The sequence below is a fragment of the Amphibalanus amphitrite genome, unplaced genomic scaffold (genome assembly GCF_019059575.1).
Source record: "Amphibalanus amphitrite isolate SeventyFive unplaced genomic scaffold, NRLGWU_Aamphi_draft 000026F_arrow, whole genome shotgun sequence".
Classification (NCBI taxonomy): Eukaryota; Metazoa; Arthropoda; class Thecostraca; order Balanomorpha; family Balanidae; genus Amphibalanus; species Amphibalanus amphitrite.
The window spans coordinates 80247-102126 of record NW_024881522.1 but is presented as its reverse complement, the minus strand read 5'-3'; the positions used below and the strand labels follow the sequence as shown (position 1 = coordinate 102126).

The following is a 21880-nucleotide window of genomic DNA, read 5'->3' as shown; positions in this document are numbered from 1 at the left end:
CCCGGGGTAGTACAGGCTGCAGACCGTTGCACCTACATAGTGCGCTGAATTTTGCGCAACTTATAGAACAAGGATGGGGAACGTGCCTGTGAGGGGTCTCAGCTCGATCGGGCCGGTGGTGAGCACATGGCGCATGCTCAAAAAGTGCAAATTCGCGTCATAGACTTTACATGTATAAATCGGCTTGCAAAATTGGGCGAAAATGGCTAAATTTGCCCGACACGGGTCCGGTCCCCGTGCAGTAGGTATCTCGGTAACCGTAGGTCCGATCGGCATGGGGAACACAGTATCGTAAATGAGGATCGAACGGGCTATCGAATGGTTAGCGGTGCAGGGATGTCACGCGTCACGTGCACCCGTGAGGGCACTTATGCTTGAAAAATTGACGTTTCGGACGGATTTTGGACTTAATGCTATTTTTGGGTGACTGTCAGACGGAGCGGGTTCAAACAACGCCTGTTGGCAAGAGAAATGTACCGCCTCTCAAGGAAAATTTGTGAAAAGATAATTGATCAAAAACAATGTGGAACAAATCGCTGGAGAAAATGGTATTTGTTCATGACTTACTTAATTACACGGGTTTTGCTGCATAACCTGATACGTTTGACCATTAAAAATGGCATCGTTGGAAAGAGCATTCAATTTGGTCCAAGATCCAATCATGGCTTTTGCAAGACAAGCAACAGTATTCTTAAAAATATAAATTTTTAAACCTCTACATGGCAATTCATCTATGGCTCTCATTTTTCAATGACCTACGTCAACCTATGCTATAAAATACACTTGGCAAGTTCTATAGTAGACGTATGGCTATCAGACACGAGCACCTCGATGCAATGGATGTTTTTTCCCAAATCAAAATGCTTAGCCGTCAAAAGACAACCGACCGAAATGGATACATGACCCACGGACACAAGACCAACCAAACGCCCATCGATCGAAAATACCCCTTATTCGCGTTGCGGAGCAAGCGGGTCACCCTAGCGGGCCCCATCCACAGGGGGCTGGTCCCCGTCCACACGAGGGCCCGGGCTCCGTCCACCCGGGTCTCCGGGCCCCGTCCACCCGGGGCTCCGGGGCCCGCCCATCAGAGGGCCCGGGCCCCGTCCACCCGAGGACCCGGGCTCCGTCCAACCGGGGCTCCGTGGCCCATCCACCCGGGGGCCCGGGCCCCATTCACCCGAGGGCCCGGGCCACGTCCACCTGGGCTCCGAGTCCGGGCACCGTTCTCCCGGGGGCCCGGGCCCCATCCACCCGGGGGCCCGGGCCCCATCCACCCGGGGCCCGGGCCCTGTCCACCCGGGGCCCGACCCCATCCACCCGGGGCCCGGGCCCCGTTCTCCCGGGGACCCGGCCCCATCCAACCGGGGCCCGGGCCCTATCCCCACGGGGGCCCGGGCCACGTCCACCTGGGCTCCGAGTCCGGGCCCCGTTCTCCCGGGGGCCCGGGCCCTATCCACCCGGGGGTCCGGGCCCTGTCCACTCGGGGCCGGGGGTCCGTACTCCCGGGGACTTGGGCCCCATGCACCCGGGGGCCCCGGGCCCCATCCACCCAGGGGGCCCGGACCCATCCAACGGGGGGCCCGGACCCCATCCACCGGGGCCCGGGCCCTATCCACCCGGGGGCCCGGACCCATCCAAGGGGGCCCGGGTTCCATCCACCCAGGGGGCCCGGGCCCGTTCTCCCGGGGGCCTGGACCCCATCCACCCGGGGCCTGGGCCCCATCCACCCGGGGCCCGGGCCCCGTCCACCTGGGGCCCCAGGCCGACCCCTCACCCGTGGTGTCCCAGTAGGCATTTCTCGAAGCGGGCTCGTCCGATTAGATTAGGACCTCTCTCTCCTCTCTCTCTCTCTCTCTCTCTCTCTCTCTCTCTCTCTCTCTCTCTCTCTCTCTCTCTCTCTCTCTCTCTCTCTCTCTCTCTCTCTCTCGAGCGGGCCCCCGACAGAAATTTCGGGGGGGTCAGCTGACCCTCTGACCCCCCCCTGGCTGCGCCACTGCCCCGCGGCTAGAAAGATCGGCAGCAACACGGGGCCCCACATTCACAAAATGCGAGTTCAGTTCATCTGGTGTAGCAGTCGGCAGAGCGGCAGTGCTGCTCCGTTTACTGGCGATCAGCGGGCGGACGGTACGGTACAGAGCGCTGCTCCCCTGCTCTCGCAGTCTCTCCTCGATGTCCGTTCGGCTGTCACGCCTGATCGCCGACCTGACGCGCCGGTCAAGCTCTCGGAAAGCCGATGACCTCCCCTCACGGCGCAGCACGCCCCTCCGCTGGGCCATCAGGTCAAGGGTCGCCGGGGTGACAGGTGGCGCGCGCGGGTTCATGATCGATACCGTTTTCAACGGGGCAAACCTATCGAGTACCGGTAAAAGACGCTGAGTTACGTAAAACCACTTGTCAGAAACAGATGCACAGCTAAAAACACCCGACCAGTCAACAAGGCGCAAAGCATGATGAAAACTTCGACCATTGATGCGTTTCAGAACACGCGTTTGAATGCGTATTGGCCGTTTACGGGGTTTCGGTAAATGTAAAAGTATCCGGACAAAGTAATGAGGGCTAAAAGTACACTTAAAAGCGTGAACACGTTTTACGACGTCACTAGAGTTACAAATCACCACATCTAAAAGCGAGCCTGAGGAAAAAGTAGGTTGCGTCACAAACTGCGATAAAGAGAACGACTGAAACATTTCTAAAAGACGGTCTTTTCCGGCATTGCTCGTTGTGTCAAGTAAATTACAGTTTAAGTCCCCCATTATAAATACAGGTCCGGAGTGTCGCAGCAAAACCCGCTGGAACTGCATCTCGAGCTCCTGGATATCCGCGTTCACTGCAGACACCGAACGCCTCGGAGGCCGGTACACAACGCCAACACAGAAGTGCCGGCCGGAGTCGGGCTTCACGCGCACCCACAGCGATTCCAGTCGACAGTCGTCACAATCTGAGGCCGGCTGAGAGATGACAGACGCCGTGATATGGTCGCGTATCAGTAAGGCCACCCCGCCATGACCCGCGCCGCCGGTCCGGTCGGCACGGTACAGCGCGTACCCGGGGAAGGTGACCAGCCGGGACGCAGTGGCGGGCCGAAGCCATGTCTCCGTAATGGCGCAAACGTCGTAATCGAGCCTGTTGAGGTGGTCGTGCTGCAGCGATACGGTCTTGGGAAGTAGGGACTGTATGTTGATGAGTCCCATAAGTAGGCTCCGCTGGCGACCACCGGAGCCTGAGCGCCGCCACGTGCCGCCCCCTCTGCACCCCCGGCGCCTGGCGCTGGCGCCGCGCCTGCCGCGCCGGGTCACGTGACCGCCCGGGTGCCGGTCAAGGCCGCGGCCGCCATAGCCAGTCTGCGGCGGCGGGGGCGGTGGCGGGGGCGGACGTTGCGCAGCACAGCGACAGGCCCATCGATCAGCGACGTCGTGACGGTGGAGCAGTGGTGGCGGCGGAGCCGCCCAGCGGCGACCGAGCGAAGCAGACCCGGCAGCCGACACCAGCAGGCAAGTCAACGCCAGGAACACCAAGTGACGGGCGAGGTCACGGTGCATAACGACGACGACTCGGCACAAACGTGACGGGAGCCACTCGTAGTCGCAGTCAGGAAACCACTCATGCAATTAATCACCACTCAATCAATCAATCACTCACTCAAAACACTCGCTCGTGGAGGCAGGACGAGGCCCAGAGCGGCAAGGGAGGGAGGGAGCGGAGCTCCCGGCGCCGCAGCCAACCAGGGGCGCGGCGCGCAGAGAACTGAAAAAAGCCGCCAACAGAAAAAAAGCCGCCTGCCGGTTTTTTTTTTTGCCTAAGGCCGTTTCACATACGAAGCGGAGCGTAAACGCGATGGGCTTGTAAGCGGATAGGGCTTTATCCTTTACGCTCCGTGCGTGAAATAAAAATTACGGCAGGCGGCTATTTTTTTGTTGGTAAAACTGGCCTCTGGTCCGCATTGGTGATCCCGATTCCGAATTTTAGCCTAAGCTAAAATCCTGTCTGTGGGATGTCAACAGCTTTGACCGTAGGTCAATGTTTTGACCTCTAAACCGTTTAAACACACGCCTTGAAAAATAACTTGTGGGACACTTACTTCTATGAATCCATTTCACAAGAATTGCCCTAGCCCTATACCTACTACAGAATACAGACTATGGTTCGTTTTTTCAGTTGGACCCAGCTGCTCTTTGGGGGAGGGGGATATTTTGGTGGAACGGATAATTAACCCGCGCCCCAGTGGCGGTCTCAGCCAACTTCGCCCTAGTGGGGGGGAGGGGGGGGAGGGGGCATATATGGTACCACCCACCTCTAACTCAAAAACTAAGAGAGCTAGAAATACGCGATAAAAAGCAGTCGATAGCTCTCAATGCGTACGTTTGAAAGTATTTCAGTCATTTTTCATCTTACAGCAATATTGGGGTCACCAGAGGTCATCAAAGGTCAAAATTTGCGAATTGTCATTATATTTGTCAGAAAACATGTCATTTTCTCAGGAACTACGATAGCTAGAAAAACGCATGGAAAAGCAATCGATAGTTTTTGAACTCTTCTTATGATAAGGTCATCATCAAAAATGACCTCAGGTCAACGGTTTAGCCTCCAGAGGGCAGACTCCAAAAATAGCTGTTTTACGAAGTGTATTTCGACAATAACTTTTAACTAAAAAAAAAAATCACGACATTTCTTATGCCAGAATCGTGTTCCTCTCGCCGTGACGCGTCGAATGAACTATAATTTGACCTTAACCCGCGACCGCCTGGGGGGGGGGGTCGGATCCGACCCCCCCCTCCGTTTTTCTTGAATAACTCATGAACCACTTTCGCTATCTACTTGAAACTTGGCATACCTTCTCCTCCATCAATTTGACGTCTCCTGTGCAATTTTTAAGAAAAAATTTCCAATTTTTTTTAGATATATCGATTTTAGTGATGTAACTACATGGCGTTTTTAGTCAAAAAGTGGTAAATGTTTAAAAAATCGCCAATAATCAGGGTTAAAAACAAGTTGCAAATTAAGGACATGAAAAGACGCAGCTCGACGAGTTCTTCAAAATGGCTATCTCGGATTTACCATAAAATGCATTTTTCACCCCTAAAAATTTAAAAAACTATATTTTTTGGAAAACAGCTTATAAAATCCAAAATTTTCGGAATTTCCAAAAAACCGGAATATATGTTGTAGAGCTCTATTAGAACATTAGATGTCCCAAATTTCAACTTTCTATCTTGATTTTTGACCCCCAAATTGTAAAAAATAGCTCCAACATGCATAGGGCATGGTGACGTCATAAGCATTTTCGTGAATTAGATGCACTTCTGAACATCGCATGTGAAAATAAATGGCACCACTAGATTCCTGGGACAAAGCCGGTCTAGAAAAGTGCATATTTATGTCAAAAATAAAAAGTTGAAAAATTGTCTTTTTTTCTTAGCCCTCGTTTAGTTATGTATGGTTTAAACGATTTTTTATGCTTTCAATGCACACTTATCACCAACACAGTGACTTGGGGTTACATATAACCATTACCATCGGATTCGGCGTGAAAAATAAGCCATAAAACATGTGTCGCACGCCCATGTAGCAGAAAGTAAAAACCGTGACCTTTCGTGACCTGACCTGACCTTGACCCGTACTTAGTATGACCCCTATACGCACATGGTACCTTCACTAGGCCTTTGAGGTCATTTTTGGTGAGTTTCGAGCAGCAGCTATCGATTCCGCTGTCCGTAAGCCTAATCATGCAAACCCCAGAATTTGACCTTTGACCTGACCTTGACCCGAAAGTTGACCTCAATCTTAAAATCTTAAAGGGACTATCCCACCTTTAACATGGGGTTTGAGTTGAGATAGCCAAGTTTGCGGCGAGGTTCAGAAACCACTATCTATCTAGGTTGCAACCCCCGCGGCCTCTTGGTGTTGAAGAAATTCGTTCCCTTCATTTGAAAATGGGCCTTGTGCAAGGCCCTATCTTCAACATAGAGCGACCGTTAGTGTGACGTCACCTCGTTTAGTCATTCTGATTTAAATGGGTTTGTTCGTTGAAAAATCGCTTAAAACTTGGTCTGAACTTTGTTGTGGTGCCTACAGAGTAAAAAGAATCAGCTTTATGACAGTAATGTGGCCTGGGGAAGGAGGTAATTTTGGGCTGTGACGTCACATATTTGAAAGTTTGTGTTTGGAATATGGGAAGCCTAAGATGTTTAATGAAAAATAAATGCCAGAACCGTGTTCCTGGTCATCCAATCTATAAAGTCGGGCATAATTTAACTGGTTTTACCAACATTTTAGAAGGTGGGATAGTCCCTTTAAGAGTGCTTTGGGAAGGTCTCGTAGAGACCTTTCGAACGCCGCCTCGCGGGGCTCGATACGACCATTGGTTCTCGAGATAACAGGGGGGGGGGGTCGGATCCGACCCCCCCCCCAGGCTGTCGTGGGTACGGAAATAGCCCAGGCGGTGCCGGGTTAAAAGGTCAACTTGAAAATTTGACCTCAGGTCAAGATCCTGACCTGACCGGAAAAGGTCATGCTGCATATCAGTCGATGCGTCTCGGCAAGACAAACACAATGAGGCCATCCCCAGCGTTCTATCTCTTTCCAATTGAGAGTTATTGGTAAAAATCTGTGTGTAGCCTCAAATGACCTCGGTCCTCGGGTGACCTTTCTAGAGGCCATCAGCAAAAAAGACATCTTGGTCGTCACGGGTGGTCTAAATCATTGTGATTCTGAAATATTTGGACTGTTCCTATGCGTACATATGGATCTAGATGCATTTTCGTTTTTCTCCATTGACTTAAAATGGAAAGGTCCCGCCACTGGCCTGACCTTAGGTCACGGATATAAAAAAATCCGAGATATACAAGTTATAGGCCCCCATAACATCACGCAATCCACCAAGTTTAAAACCTCTCTGACAAACACTACAGGCTGGACATGATTGCAAACTTTTTTAGGCTTGGTCAGTTAACTTGACCTGGTGACCTGATCTGACATGACCTGGTGTCAAAAATTTCACACATTGTCCAAAATTGATGTGCAGAAAGCTACGCGCCGCGGTTTTTTATTCACACGCAAAACACGCGACAGGGTGGTAACATGTGCCCCCCCCCCCCCCCTGGGGCGAAGGTTAATTGATCGGTAATCGAACGACTGTCAGCGAAAGTTATTGAGGGCGTGGGAAGTCGTAGAAAATATATTGGGGCACCATCGAAGTTGAGACCCAAAGACCGGGAATTTAGGTACGTAGTTTAAATGAATCTGACATGTAGGGTCACACTCATGAGATTCCTGAACTGAATACGCCATAATCTCGAAGCTCCAGTTCAGTAAGGCACGAAACAGCTCGGAACGACCGGAATGACGAACTGGGGGGGGGGGGGGAGGCTCGGACTAATTCAACTTATTCAGCTGTTGAGGGACAGGGTTGTCCCGGTTGTCCTCAAGACCCCAAGGTTATGCCATGTTATGCCCCGCATCCCTGGGCTGTTGTCAATGACTAGTTTCCATGGCGTCCGATAGATGTCTCTACCTGTGCCGGCTGGGCGAGCTCCCCAGCCAGGTGGCGGTAGGAACCGGGCCTGCCGCGTCCGTCCGCCCTCCCCAGTCCCAGCCCCAGCCGCCAGTTGGCTGTCGGCCTCGGTTCACGTGGTGGGTGTAGTTGCTGTTCTGTGGAGAAAACTGAGCGAGTGAGGCACTTTGTGCGTGTGATCGGACGGCCTGTGATCCCCATCCCATCTCGCCCCACCCGGCCCCACCCCACATCTGGTAAGGTCGACCCGCGTGGTGCCATCCTCCGTCTTCGTTTGAATCGGCCGCCACAGCCGCTGTCAGCTCGAAGAGTTGAGAGTCGAGGACAGAGCGAAAGGTGTGACGAGAGCAGAGGTGCATCTTACGCGACTAGAACAGGGGTATCATACGCTCAGTCATAGTATGTAGGTTTTTGGTGGCTTCACGAAGTAGTACATGTCTTACCGCAAGGCATTACCACAGCATCTCGCGGTAATGGTCAGTGGGGGATCTACTTTGGTGCGCTTGTGTCCTTCGACGGCTTGCTACGTTTCCATTTATCTATGCGTCCCTGAAGTTATACTTGAACTGGGATGCCCTGATCCGTCTCCGTCGTATTGACATTTACGGGTAATAAAGCCGATACCTTATAAAAAGCATTTCTAATGGTGCTATTTTTATTGCATTGCTCTTTCAGGCGTAGTTTCGTGAAGATTTTTCAGGATCTTAATCATTCTCACCATCCCTGCACTGCCACTGTCATTCTCAATCTAAGGCAATCTAAGCCCAAATTCATCGGGACTCGGTCTCGTTGCCTTCTCAGGGTGTCACTTGTGGCGCTAGTGAATGTTTGTATCACTGATTAGAGAATTTCTGTGATTCTTGACGCTCGGTATGGGCTGTGAAGCCCAGGTTCCGAGTTCGAACGGGCCCTGGGGCACCTCTTGTCCGTGGGGCGGCAGCTGCCACGCGCGGTCCAACGGTCCACCGGTCGGCGCCGGACCAGCTGTCCGCCCCTCCCCTCCCCTCCCCTCCCCTGTCCCTCTCCCACGGGCCAGGTATAGGTAGACGGCCAATCTGCCGACGGGGTTAGTAGAGAGCGGTGAACACGAACCGCTTCCACCACCTGCTGCCGAGATCGGCGTGAAAAGGTGTGCTGGGTGTCCAACAACGCCTGCAGCACTAGCGCCTTTTCTTAAGGAAAATAGAGGAGTGATTTGATCAATGCGTTACTGTCACTGGTTTGGACAGAATTGCAAAATGCATTGGCTCCGTTAATTTATGCAGGGTAATCGTGATGCTGATCCGATCTCTCATGCCCCACCAATGTCACGAGATCACGGGCACATCTCGACCCAGCCTCGCACAGCTTGCATCTGTTATCTCCTCATTTGACACGTGCTACGTGGTTCCATGTGTAGGTATGGCTTGCAACGCTCCACGTCTCTACTGGGTTCCGCCCCACTTGATAACGGATGTCGCTGCTCCTTCCGGGGTGCGGGGATTGGCTGACGCCAGATGACGTCATCGGGGTGTCGACCGGTCCCCATCCTGCCCCATCCTGCCCCCCGTCCTCCCGTCCTGCCCCCATCCTGCCCCCATCCCGCTCCCGTCGGTGGTAGAGGGACTTCGTCTGCTGGGTGACGACCGGTTGTGTTGTTTATTTCATGGGGTGAGGGGGCAGGGCCGGGGGATATCTTCTCCGTGAAATACGCTCCGATGGGTGGAGCACGAGCAAAGTGGTCGTTATGTTCGAAAATGGCCATTACCCCGTGCCAGAGTGATTCCTGGACGGTAGTATTTGCATAAATGCATTGTTTTCAGTCATTATAGGAGAACTTTATTCATGTAGGTAAGCGACTCATCGTTTATTCATTGCTCAGCGCATTTTGTTTACACGTGTGAAATCACTGAAAGGTGGGTACCGTAATCGTTTCAGGATTATTTTGAAGAGCGGGTAAGGGGTTGGTGGGGTTTTAGTCGGGACTTTCTACGTGATAAGGTACCTACCTGTTTCAGGTTTAGTTGAAAAGGTGATGGTGTGGTGTTAAAGCAATACAAGTCAGCGCATTTTGCCCAAATGCTTGCTCAGAAGTTAGACACTGATTGACAGCCATCGATACGCCTTAAAGTCATTGCCATCATGTAATCGTAAACTGTAATATCCAACCCAGAACCACCCACTGGGTTGTCGGACTCCTGGTGATTTATTTCCAGCAGGCGTGTTCTAATCACGCGATGTTTATAAACCAGCAGCGGCTGTTTGTGGGCGCGGGTCACCAGCCGACCAGTCGGTCTCCTTTCTTCCGTTCTTCTCCACACAGCGGCGCGGTCAGCACACAACCACGGACGCGCAAAACCTAACCAATAAACCGCCGGCGACAAAAACCATAAACCGGCGAACTGTTGTCCCTAATGACGTCACGGGGATTTTCTTGTGATGTTAGATCCGTGGTGACAACGTGGGGTAGAGATAGTGCCTGTGCGCTATTATCGAAACTCTGCCTTTCACGGAGGCATCTTGTCTCGCCAATCAATTGGTGCTACTGCAGTCTGTTGCAGGTAGTGTTGGGATAAGTCCGAGATCCGGTTTGTGGAAGATGTTAACAGTCTCCTCCATCTGCTCACGCAAAAGCTGATTCACGGCGATTTGTCCACTAGGCTCCATTCTTGGCGCTATTCCATCCATCATTTGACTACAGCTTCTCATTCTGTCATGAATTGAAGTTGCAGTCGTTCATTCTGCTTATAGGCAGATGAATATAACGCGTCTTGTCACCAGTGACAATAGCGTGGCGTCGCAAAGGACGTGTTTTACCTCCCCTCTGTTGACCGCGCGGTGCGTGTTTTGTGGCGACTGTCGAATTTCGACCAATCAGTGGCTCGATTGGTGCCCAATCAGCGGCTGATTGGTGGGCGGCAGCCTCGTCCTGTTCGAGCGCAGACTACCCAACAACGCACTCATCAAACTTTTCATTTGCTGCTGCGGCTGGTTGGATGACTAAAGGCGATGTGTCTTCGAATGCAGAGATCGAGCGGATGGTGTTTTCTGATTCGAAATGGCCAATGAATACCCTGGCTAATATCCAAGCCGCTCAACTTCGTAAAACAATTTCTTTGAATCATCCTCGTTTTCCCGAGATGAGCCATCTTCTACTTTTCTTCGAGAGGAAGCGATACAAAGAGGCACATCCCACCAGACAGGCGGTCCTTCGCCCATCCGCCCCATCGCTCTGTACATACACAGTGCACACCCGGAAGTTCGCCCCCCCCCCCCGTCCGTGAAACCCTACCCGCTCAGCTCAGCGGCTGGGCTGGCCACCGACCCATGCCAGTCGGACCGCCGACCGTGCGCCGCTGTCTGTTTATCCTAATTCATGGGAGCTGCAGTGTTTACTCCGCCAATGCTCTGTCGGGGCTTAGTGAGCTGGTTCGAGCCCACACAGGGTGCTGGGAAGGCGCAGAACTTCAGCGGGTCACATGGCGTGGTTAGGTGCTGTTGGTGATGATTGAGGGGTGGTGGTATGCTGTAGCCCCTTAAATATCATAAACGATCACATATCGCCCTCGGAGTGGTACGTGAGTCAACAGCAACAAGAAATCCATTACGGTCATGAAATCACATCAGCTGCAACGCCTTTAAGCGCAACGACACCGCCCTCGCGCCCTCAAATGGTCGCGCCATCGTATGTTGATCTTTGCACAGGTGTGGGCGGCGCTCACGGGAGTGGCATTTGCGGTCTCGCCTGGCTGGAGTCGAGTCGGGTGGAGTGCCTCCAGACATTAGCTCTGCATTGGATACCGGTTTTCAGCGTGGCAGCACCGCCGGCTCGTCTGATTCCTGTCTCGTGCAAGCTCGTCGTTTGGCCTTCCGGCGGCGGATTTCCGAGTTCCGACGGTCACCATCGCGTGCTCTCGCTGGACCTGAGTGGATTATCGGTGCGGTGCAGTAGGCCCGATCCTGCCGATCATCCCAGCTCGTACGCGTTCGAGCCTTGACCTGGCGAGCGGCATTAGTGAGGCGCTATCTCCGATCGCATCTGGATCAGACTAGTCCTAGCTGTCGCTCCCAGGCCAGGGACACGCCAGGATTGGGGCGGACCGGCGGGGACTGTCTGCTGAGCCTCAGGGACGCGTCAGTTGGGTATTTCAGCGACGGGCGTGACCGAAAGTTCGGCGCACCTAGAGCCACACATGGGACGCGTGCCGACCCACCCTGACACACCGGTGGAGATGTGGTGCCGATAGCTGCTCTTGGGGGGACACTGACTGTGCGCTGACCCGAGCGCCACGACCTGGGGTGTCCGAGTCGGGGAGGGGGAACGTTCCCGTCACTGCGAGGAAGATTGAATGGTGGAGCGATCTCCACAGGGCGCCTCGCGGAGGGGTGATCTCACGAGTCTCACACCCCGCTGTTCATGCCGCGAACTTGCCCTAACGGAGAAGACACGAGCATCACGACGGGCATCTCTCACACGTCACACACCGCGTCGCGTTCGCCACATCCGCCGCACGAAGCCATCTGCATATCTGGCGCAGCGGTTACCAACGCGGCGCGGACGTGCCTCGAATTCGGGCCCGCCCGTCGCCGGCGGCACCGTACATACTGCCAGCTGCGATGACGGCGGCGCCCGATGGCGACAGAAATGGCACACTGGTGCGCCGGCGATCGCCGCAAAGCGTCTCAATCGTGGCGTGACTGTTTTCCCAGCCGCCGCCGCTGCCGTTGGCCGGAACGACGGTAGTGCAGCTAGCCGGAGGGCGGCGTGGTCTAGCCGTCTTGGTGATGCATGTGGGGGACGTTATGGTGCATATCGTGTCTAACTGATCTCGGTCATCGGTTCAACCATGACATGACCATCGGGTCGAATGAACTGAACAAACCGGACTATGTCACGACAGTCCGGTCCGGCACGGGTCAGTCCAGAGTCCAGACCCGCTGCGGTCACAGCTGACATGCCCTTCCTCCGCCCACAAGCGTTCATGAGACGCTGCAGTGCGCTGCGGACGTTGTGGTGGACGATGGACCGGATTCTGTCCCGCTGGACTGTCATGAACGCAGCTCATGACTCTGCACCTTTTTTCGCCGCCGTATATAGTCGCCGGTATGAGCGATGGTGGGTAGTCTATAACTCTATAGTCATGCTGTTTGAAACGCCGCCTCGAATTTTTGCTGTGAGGCTGCAATGACACTCGGTGGAAGCCACACGGGACTCGATGAGTTTGAGCTCTCAACTCAACCCGTGCTGTGCAATATGCAATTATGCTGCATCTAAGGTCATTTCTCTCGCGGCGGGAGTGGGTCTGATGTAGAGGTGGCAAAAGATGAAAATTTTGGGAACCAGACTCGAACCAGACCCGGCTGGACATTTCTGGAACCAGTCGGACCCGGTCTTAGTTGGAATCGGAACCAGTTGGACCCGTTCCCCAAAAGTCAATTAATACAAACTACTTGTAAGTATCATTAGTTGCATCATGTAAAACAGCCTATTTCCCACTGAAAATACTCATTGGGTACTGTGCGCAAAGAAACATTCACTTCCTTCACTTCATATTTTGCAATAATATGTAGTGTGCAAGATGTATAGTTTATGGAAGGACCCGGTTGGACCCGTCAGAAAATTTCCCGGAACCGGTCTGGACCCATATGGGTCCAGACTGGTTCTTTGGACCGGGTCCTCGGGTCCACATTTTGCCACCTCTAGTCTGATGACCGTTATCTCCCCTGCGTTTGCTCTCTGATCACCCCCACCCACCCGTTTGACCCAGCTCGGCGCCGCGCGGGGTCCGGCTGGGTGGTCCGATCGGCCCGTTCTGTCGGCCGCCGGGTGGGTGGGGACGTGTTTGCGCTGGCCGGTCCCTCTGTTGGACGGACGTGACCGAGGGACTCTGACCGACGCACCCGCGGGTCAGACACGATACAGCACCGCGGGGTAGAGGTCTCGCCGCTCTCACAGCTCCCGTGCAGTTTGTGGTCGGGCAGATGAAATATTGCTCACTCTCTGAAATTTACCACTATTGCGGTGGTTGCAGTGAGTGGCCTGTTGAAAAAAAATCTGCTTGGCCTTAGAAGGGCTTGAATATTTTTTTGTATTTTTTTCCTCCGTCTCTCCGTCGCGTCGGCTGGTCGCGTGGGATCGTGTCGATATCCGGTCAGTTCAGGCGTCGTCTTGCCCCCGTCCGGCCTCCACCATCCGTCTGTCAGTCTCCTTCCTTCCTTCCTCCCGACATTGTCTCGGCCTTTATCGGGAGCACCCCGACTCCGGCGGTTGACCTGCGGATGTCGGTGACCTCACTGCGTTGGTGGGAGGTTGGCTGTGGCGATAATGCCATCCGGTTCAAACTCCGCCGGCGTCGCTGCTACTGCTGCTGACACTGCTGCCACTGAGCTCACAGAAGCTCCCGTCCCAGCTTGCAGAGAAACCGGCCCTCTCATGGTCGGCCATCATCGGCTGCTAATCCCCGAACAAGGCACCTGTCAACCGGAGAGGCTCGGAGAGCTTATGCAACCCGGTATTGAGTGATGGCACCATCAATCACCGCACCTGTGAGCGGGTCCCGTCGCGCCGACGCGGCTTTCCACACCCCTTCGGTCCCTCAACGGCAGCGCTCGCTTTGAAGGTGCGTGATGAGCTGGTATGAATGATATCTTTGACCAGCACAACTGGGTTAGTGTAACTTCCCGTCGACGGCCCCAGCCATGATGAATTGCTCTTTGGGCTGGCGCTGACGGGTCTGCTGACATTGTGCGTCGGTTTGTGTGCATTGGATTCGTCTACCGGTGCGGTAGGCGTCTAGTGCGTGTGGTCCGGCACGGGAAGTAGACGATTCCGGCGCGCCCAGGGACGACAGAAATAGCACGGTCAGTCAGTCGGCGAGTCGGGCGTCCGTTGGATGGCGGAAGTAGTGTCAGGAGTGCCTGCGATGGGGAGGGAGGGGCTCGCGAGGCGATTTGTCACTGTCGTCTACCCATGACAGCTGAGGCCAGACGTTAAATGGACGATGATTTTTCTGATGAATGGATGTAGTGTAGTCAATAGTAATGAGCCTTCGTTTAAATATGAACATAATTTATTAATTGAATTGTTGTCCTTAACTTATGTAATATTTTTTTTCAGTTTTGATGCTTTAAGGCTTCCACAAGCTTAGCACTCATGCTTTTTATTACCCATTTTGTTTTTATAAGTCGGTGTGAACGATGGGGAACCCTGGCGACTTCTAAACCACTCTCGCCCTCACCTGAGCTGTGATACCGTGTACCGACCGTCCAGTCCCTGCAGCTGTCCCGGTCCCGTAATACAGGTCCGCGCGGCTCAGCCCTCCCGGAAGCCGAGCTGGCCCGGAAAGGTGGCGGTCCTCCGGCTCCCTGTCCCCGCTCTGTGCGGCAGTTCCATACTGGGCCACCGGGCTGTCCGTGGGAACGACTGGAGGCCACGGCTGAGGCGAGCGGTGCCGTTTGAACATGGGAACTTACTGCGAAATCGGGGAATAGTTGGTAGAGCTGACAAACCGCAGTTACGGTAATGCTATTATAATCGCCATATAATTGAATAGCCGGAAATGAAAAACCTCTGGCATGCCTCAAAATTGTAAACTGGCATTCGTTTGAACCTCTGCATATCTCTTTCCCGTAGAGTGGAAAATAGCAAAATTCAGTGATCCTTAGCGGACGTCCGGAAAAGGAGTGGGTCTGACGCCATAGAAGGACGCCAGTCGCCTTGGGGTGGCACTGGCTCCCGTCGGCGCTAGGTCACTCTCCCTCCGCCAATGCCCTCCCTCCCGTCGCCGTCGCCTCTCCCGCCTGTCTACCGCCTGCCACCGTCGCCTCCTCCTCACAGCGGTGGCATGTGTTTGGCATCGACACTGAGCTGGCGAGACTGCACGCGGAAACCCGACTGTGGGGTGGCCCCGGCCCTCGGAGGCGGTGAAAAATCGTCAGAGGCTTGGCACTAACGGAAATGCTCGTTATTCGTTATGTTCCCATGGGCCGTGGTGATGAGCTTTTGAAAGTCCTTGGCACACATTGTATGCCTTTTACGATATCCCTTATGTTCTCACTGTTTCCGCTTTGCTTCCCTAATTTTGTTTATTATACATGCGTGTCTTTCCAGGTCACGTCACTGGCCAATGGTCATGCTCGTAACTCCGAGCAGTGACCATCACTTTGAGCTCACGGTCAGCGATCCTTCTGGGGTGGCCGACGCGGCGCGGCCTCGGACACGCTCTATATCCCTGGCCAGCGAGTCGTGCAGAATCAGATGGGCGACACCAGGCCGCTGTCCGCCGCCCGCTGACCGCTGACCGCTGCCTGCTCTGCAGCGGATGGGACAAGGTTCAGTGCTAGCAGGAGCGAGAGGCGTAATATAAACTAGCCGACTGTCGGGATACGGTCTTCTGTGGGAAGAGTTTGACTGAAAGGCTGAGTTGAGTGGTCTCAGGCCAGCATACTGGTGATGGACTTTTATAAGAGGGCTTCGGTGAAAGTGTGTTAAGTGTAAACTGAGGACGAATGATAAGTTTTTTTTTTGCAGGCTACAATCCTGAATGTCCACTGCAACCTCAGCAGTTTTGCTTATCCAAACGAATTTTCGTATGATGAGTCATATAACCTTAGTGCAGACCATTCGCGACATTTTGATAACATTTGCAATTGCAATATCTCTTCCCTAACAATGCCTATCAGGCACAACCCCTGGTGAATGCAAGGAAGCTCGACTTAAGTTCGCCATTTGTGGCACCTTTTTCATTTCGATGCTGTGACATGCGTACACAATTCACTTCTCCGTAAATTCACACCGCCCACAAGCTCGCAGCAGTTGCTGAGTCCCACATCCCGTGCTGAGCAGCAGAAGTGGTGAGGGAGGCGGCGGCAAAGTGGCGTCGGTTTTTGCTCAGCCGGCCGTCCGACACCAGCAGCGGGGGGCCAGGTGGCTCGGCATTCCTTCTAATGAGCACAGTGCCAGACCAGTGGATCCCTGACCTCCCGAGCGGGCGCCGACAGTGCGAGCAGAGAGGCCGTCCCGGCTCCCGAGTGAGCACGGGGAGAGCGCCTCGCCCTAGTACGCCGCCTCAGAGAATCCCCCTCGCGGGGGATCAGGTGTGGCCCGCAGCCGGAACTGCGAGCTCACCGGGTCGGTCATTTAGGTCAGGTGGTGCTCGGCTCCTCAGGTGGTCTCTCGGGTTTCGGTTCGCCTGCCAGCGCTCGTCTTAGTGTATCCGATCAGAGGTTTGCTCTATGGTGTGGACGGACCAGATGATTCGACTGGGCGATTGCATTGCACGGGGTCGGAGCCAGGCCAGCTTTGTATACTGCACGACTTCCGGCTGTTGGCACCGCCTGTTTTTTTTTTTTTTTTTTTACTCTTCTTAGTTGGTCGCAAGGGCCTGGATGACGTAATGTTGCGTGTTGTTACATCAGTGTGGCCAAATTTGTTTAGCGTTAGGGGGAGGATGTATAAAAAAGTTGTACGAGGATGTCACTATTTTCAAAAAGCTAGTCTTCAGCCTCAATTTAGGTGCAGTTTTTACAGATAATGTGGAAAAACTATACTTGACGTCAAGTTCTGGTGGAAAGTACAAAAAACTCCAAAGATTATCATTAAAGATGTAAAAAAAAAAACATTGCAAGCGCGACAGCACGAGTATGACGGTGCGAATCGTACATTGGAACATTTTTAGTCTTTATTCCTACACTAGGTTAGGTATGCTTTCACGACAAAAACGTCGTGATGATGTAATTTTAAAATTTCTGAGGACGTCATTATACTTTTCATTGGGGGTGACTTTCCCCGCAACATCACCAATTTGGCCACACTGTGTTACATTGTGTTGCGTGACATCACGGAATAGCATCCTTCCAGGCTATGGCTTCTGCTTTAGCGGAAGAGAAGAAGAATCTGGATGGACGTAGCACAGAGGTTTATGACGTATCTCGAGACACCACACCGCTCCCTGGACCCTGATAGCTGATGACGTAATTTCCGCTCCATGGTCGGCAGTGGTGTGACTTGGCACGCCTAGGCGAGGCGCGGCACCAGCCGTGCCATCCTGGACGCTTTCCCAGCGTTCCGTCCCATCCTGTAGTGTTTCACGGACACCATAGCACGCCGTGATTTTCACGCCGTGCACTAAATTACATTCCGCGTGTCTCCCCCTTGCGTTTCCACGTCTGCGTGTCATTCTGCGAGTCCAACGTTCATCATGACTCACGCGCTCGTCTCAGGGCTCACGTCTCAGTCAACGCATCTCATACCTTGCCTCTAACTCCATGCGTCGGGGATCGTGTGTTTACCTCCCCGTCTCACGCTGTGTCGTGATGAGTCGTCGTCCGTCGCTGGTCCGCTGTGCCGGGTCGTATGTCAGCCTCTTCCAGTCCCAGCTGGGTCCACTCCGGTGCGCGGCGGGATCCCGCCGCCTGCCACGCGCACAGAGGCGGGGGGTAGACGAGTGCGTTATGTGCGCCGTCCGAGCGACATGCAAGGCAGTTTTTCTTACAGGGCAACCGCGCAGTGCGTGAGGTGGGCTAGTTTGGCCTGCTGGTCCCCCGGCCCGATTTATGAAATACGCTTAACAGGACGCAGCTGGTCAGCTTTTGTTTGGCATTGTAGAATATTCAGGTAAATATTTATATATTGAGCTCTTGCTGTAAGTAAGGGACACTAAGCCATTGCTATATTTTTCCTCATTTCGGTGAAAAGAAGGGATCTTTATTTCCAGAATCAACTCACAAATCATGGCTGGGGCCGAGTACCAAGTGTTCTGTTTACGACCTGTTTATCCTTAATTTATTATCAATTTCTTGGCAATCTCCCAAAAACGACAAGCTGTCATATCTTTCACCTAGCCGATAATTTTGGTATTTTAACATCTTTAAAATGATTTATTCGTTTGGCGGCCTCCGTCTTCAGGTCCCAACGATTTAGACTCGCATCATCAGATCCAGTGCTTGCGATTGCTGACAACTAGCAGGCAAAATAAACTTTGATATTCATGCGGATTCGTCGCATTCAGCCACCGCCGTTGCTGCCTGCTGTAGTACCAGCTACCAGCACTGTCCAATACGGCGCCCCTGGTGACGTCATTACTCCACATGACGTCACCGCGCCGCTGGCCACCCGCTGAATGGGCGGCGGCGGCGGCGCACAGTGGGCCGGGCGGCCGCCAGGAGCGCTGGAAATTATTTGCGCTCGAGTTATCGTTCAACTGACTGTGAAAACATTTCATTTACAACGTTTAGCGAGATACCACACCAATAAGATGTAAATTCAAGACTTCTAATACCATGCATGCATGCATGTTGCAATTTGCATACACTGCACTTAGTTTACTGAGGAGTTCAAAAGGCGTCATTCCTGGTAAGATTTTAACACACTTCCCGGCACTCACAGTTTCTCCATTAATGACCGACACATGAATTGGTCAAGGATACAATCTTCTCTCTCTCTCTCTCTCTCTCTCTCTCTCTCTCTCTCTCTCTCTCTCTCTCTCTCTCTCTCTCTCTCTCTCTCTCTCTCTCTCTCTCTCTCTCTCTCTCTCTCTCTCTCTCTCTCTCTGTCTCTCTGTCTCTCTGTCTCTCTGTCTCTCTGTCTCTCTGTCTCTCTGTCTCTCTGTCTCTCTGTCTCTCTGTCTCTCTGTCTCTCTGTCTCTCTGTCTCTCTGTCTCTCTGTCTCTCTGTCTCTCTGTCTCTCTGTCTCTCTGTCTCTCTGTCTCCCTGTCTCCCTGTCTCCCTGTCTCCCTGTCTCTCTCTCTCTCTCTCTCTCTCTCTCTCTCTCTCTCTCTCTCTCTCTCTCTCTCTCTCTCTCTCTCTCTCTCTCTCTCTCTCTCTCTTCTCTCTCTCTCTCTCTCTCTCTCTCTCTCTCTTTCTCTCTCTCTCTCTCTCTCTTTCTCTCTCTCTCTCTCTCTCTCTCTCTCTCTCTCTCTCTCTCTCTCTCTCTCTCTCTCTCTCTCTCTCTCTCTCTCTCTCTCTCTCTCTCTCTCTCTCTCTCTCTCTCTCTCTCTCTCTATCTGAGGGTCGAGGCTTCGCATCGGAGGGTCGAGGCTTCGCATCGACCCTCCCCTGCCTGTTGTAGGATATAGAACCCCTCATATTGAAGGATATATTTCTTAAACTAGCAGGGAAAAGCATACAAAATCGACTACGGTTGGAAAGTGTAACACTAGCCCAATCTTTTTATACCGTCAAAATTAGGTGCCCGAAGTTACATTTTTATAAACGTATAATTTAATACATCTTTAATATTTCCTCTAATATTTTTGAAACCTGCTGCAAGCTTACTATATATAGGATCAAGTGAGTGATCCCAATGAATTCGGTTATGAATACGATCACAATATGCCCCTGTAGAAGGTATTGTAAAGTTCAGAGCGCTGGGCATCCCCGTTTTTGCACTGTCGCGAAAATAAGGTTTCGCATCGACCCTCCCCTGCCTGTTGTAGGATATAGAAACCCTCATATTGAAGGCTATATTTCTTAAACTAGCAGGGAAAAGCAGAAAAAATCGACTACGGTTGGAAAGTACAACACTAGCCCAATCTTACTATGCCGTCATAATTAGGTGCCCGAAATCACATGTTTGAAAGAAATGTAACTCAATGTATCCTTAGTATTTTCTCTAATATTTTTGAAAAATGCTGCAAGCTCACTTTTTATAGGATCAAGTGAGTGATCCCAATGAATTCGTTTATGAATACGATCACAACATGCCCCTGTAGAAGCTATTGTAAAGTTCAGCGCGCTGGGCAACCCCGTTTTTGCACTGTCGCGAAAATAATGTTTCGCATCGACCCTCCCCTGCCTGTTGTAGGATATAGAACCCCTCATATTGAAGGCTATATTTCTTAAACTAGCAGGGAAAAGCAGAAGAAATCGACTACGGTTGGAAACTACAACACCAGCGCAATCTTATTATGCCGTCAGAATTAGGTGCACGAAATCACATGTTTGAAAAAAATATAATTCAATGTATCCTTAATATGTCCTCTGATATTTTTGAAACATGCTGCAAGCTTACTATATATAGGATCAAGTGAGTGATCCCAATGAATTCGGTTATGAATACGATCACAATATGCCCCTGTAGAAGCTATTGTAAAGTTCAGCGCGATGCGCATCCCCGTTTTTGCACCATCGCGAATATAAGGCTTCGCATCGACCCTCCCCTGCCTATTGTAGGATATATAAATGAAGCAATTTGCAATTTTCAGGGCTCAAACGATAGAAAATTGAATTTTCTACAAGATGGTTATCTCGGATTTTCAAAATATTGAGTTTTAGGGGTCCAAAATGTCAAACCAAATTTTGAGAAAAATTTGATTTTTTCAAAAATTTGAATTTTTCAAAAAAATGAGACAAGTTGTCCTCGGGCATCAAAAGAAGAATCAGCATGCAAAATTTCAAGTCCGTAACTCAATATTTGGTTGCTATAGAGGGCGCAAAAAGTAACAAAATATCCAATTTCATTTTTCAAACTCAAATTTTTGGTACTTATAGGGGTCGTAGAGCAAAACAAAAGACATTTTTGGAATCCTGAGATAAAACTGCATCAGATAGCATGTTTTGAATTCAAAATTTTGAATTTTGAAAATTTCGAATTTTTAACCCCTTTTTTCACTTTTTCACCATTTTGCGGGGGTCAAATCTCCAAATTCTTGCCACCATCGTGTTCTACGTCCAAAACTACCCCAAAAACATGTGTCACACGGTATTTAAATGTTATTTTGAAAATTCGACTTTGTGTGACCTTTGGTGACCTGACCTTGACCTTGACCTGTGCTCCAATTCGCTTTAGACACAATGAGACTTTTCTTACATCTTTTGGGCACATGCCAAGAAATTTTGAGCTCGCTGCTGTCGGTAGTTCGGTCTCTGGGGCCCAAAATGAAAACCCCTATTTTTTACCTTTGACCTGACCTTGACCTCAAGTTTGACCTGAGAACCAAATTTAAGTATTCATCAGATGCGTCTTGTTTAGAGCTTTCGTTTGCCGCCTCGCCTGTCCCGCTGCGACTAACCGTTCTCGAGTTATGGGCTGGGGACGTCTGACGGCCCCCCCCCCCCCCCCCAGCAAGTGGTGTTATGAAAATACCCCAGCAAATGCCGGGTTAAAACAAGTTTTAAATGCTAATCGAACACATCTTGTTGAGACCTTTCGATCGCTGCCATGCGCATCTCGCTGCGACCATTTGTTCGCAAGTTATAGGCTAAGGACGTTCACTACCCCTCTCCCAACCAGATGGTATAAAAATACCCCAGCAAATGCCAGTATAGCTCCTAAACTAGCAGCGAAAAGCAGAAAAAATCGACAACGGTTCGAAAGTACAACACTTGCCCAATCTTATTATGCCGTCAGAATTAGGTGCCAAAAATAACGTTTTTATATAAGTCTAATTG

General features: G+C 51.9%; 1 protein-coding gene across 3 annotated transcripts in view; it reads left to right on the top strand.

The window, feature by feature from the left end:
* Positions 1-3341: 3341 nt before the first annotated feature.
* LOC122363889 (rhotekin-like) overlaps positions 3342-21880 on the top strand; it is a 73066-nt gene continuing 54527 nt past the window's right edge. Inside the window, exon 1 of one of the 3 annotated variants that reach the window (XM_043333714.1) lies at positions 3342-3494. The gene's annotated coding sequence lies outside the window, so the exon portion shown is untranslated. Of the gene's footprint in view, positions 3495-7598; positions 7671-21880 lie in introns of those variants that run through there. The other 2 variants (XM_043333705.1, XM_043333698.1) reach the window with 2 other exon arrangements.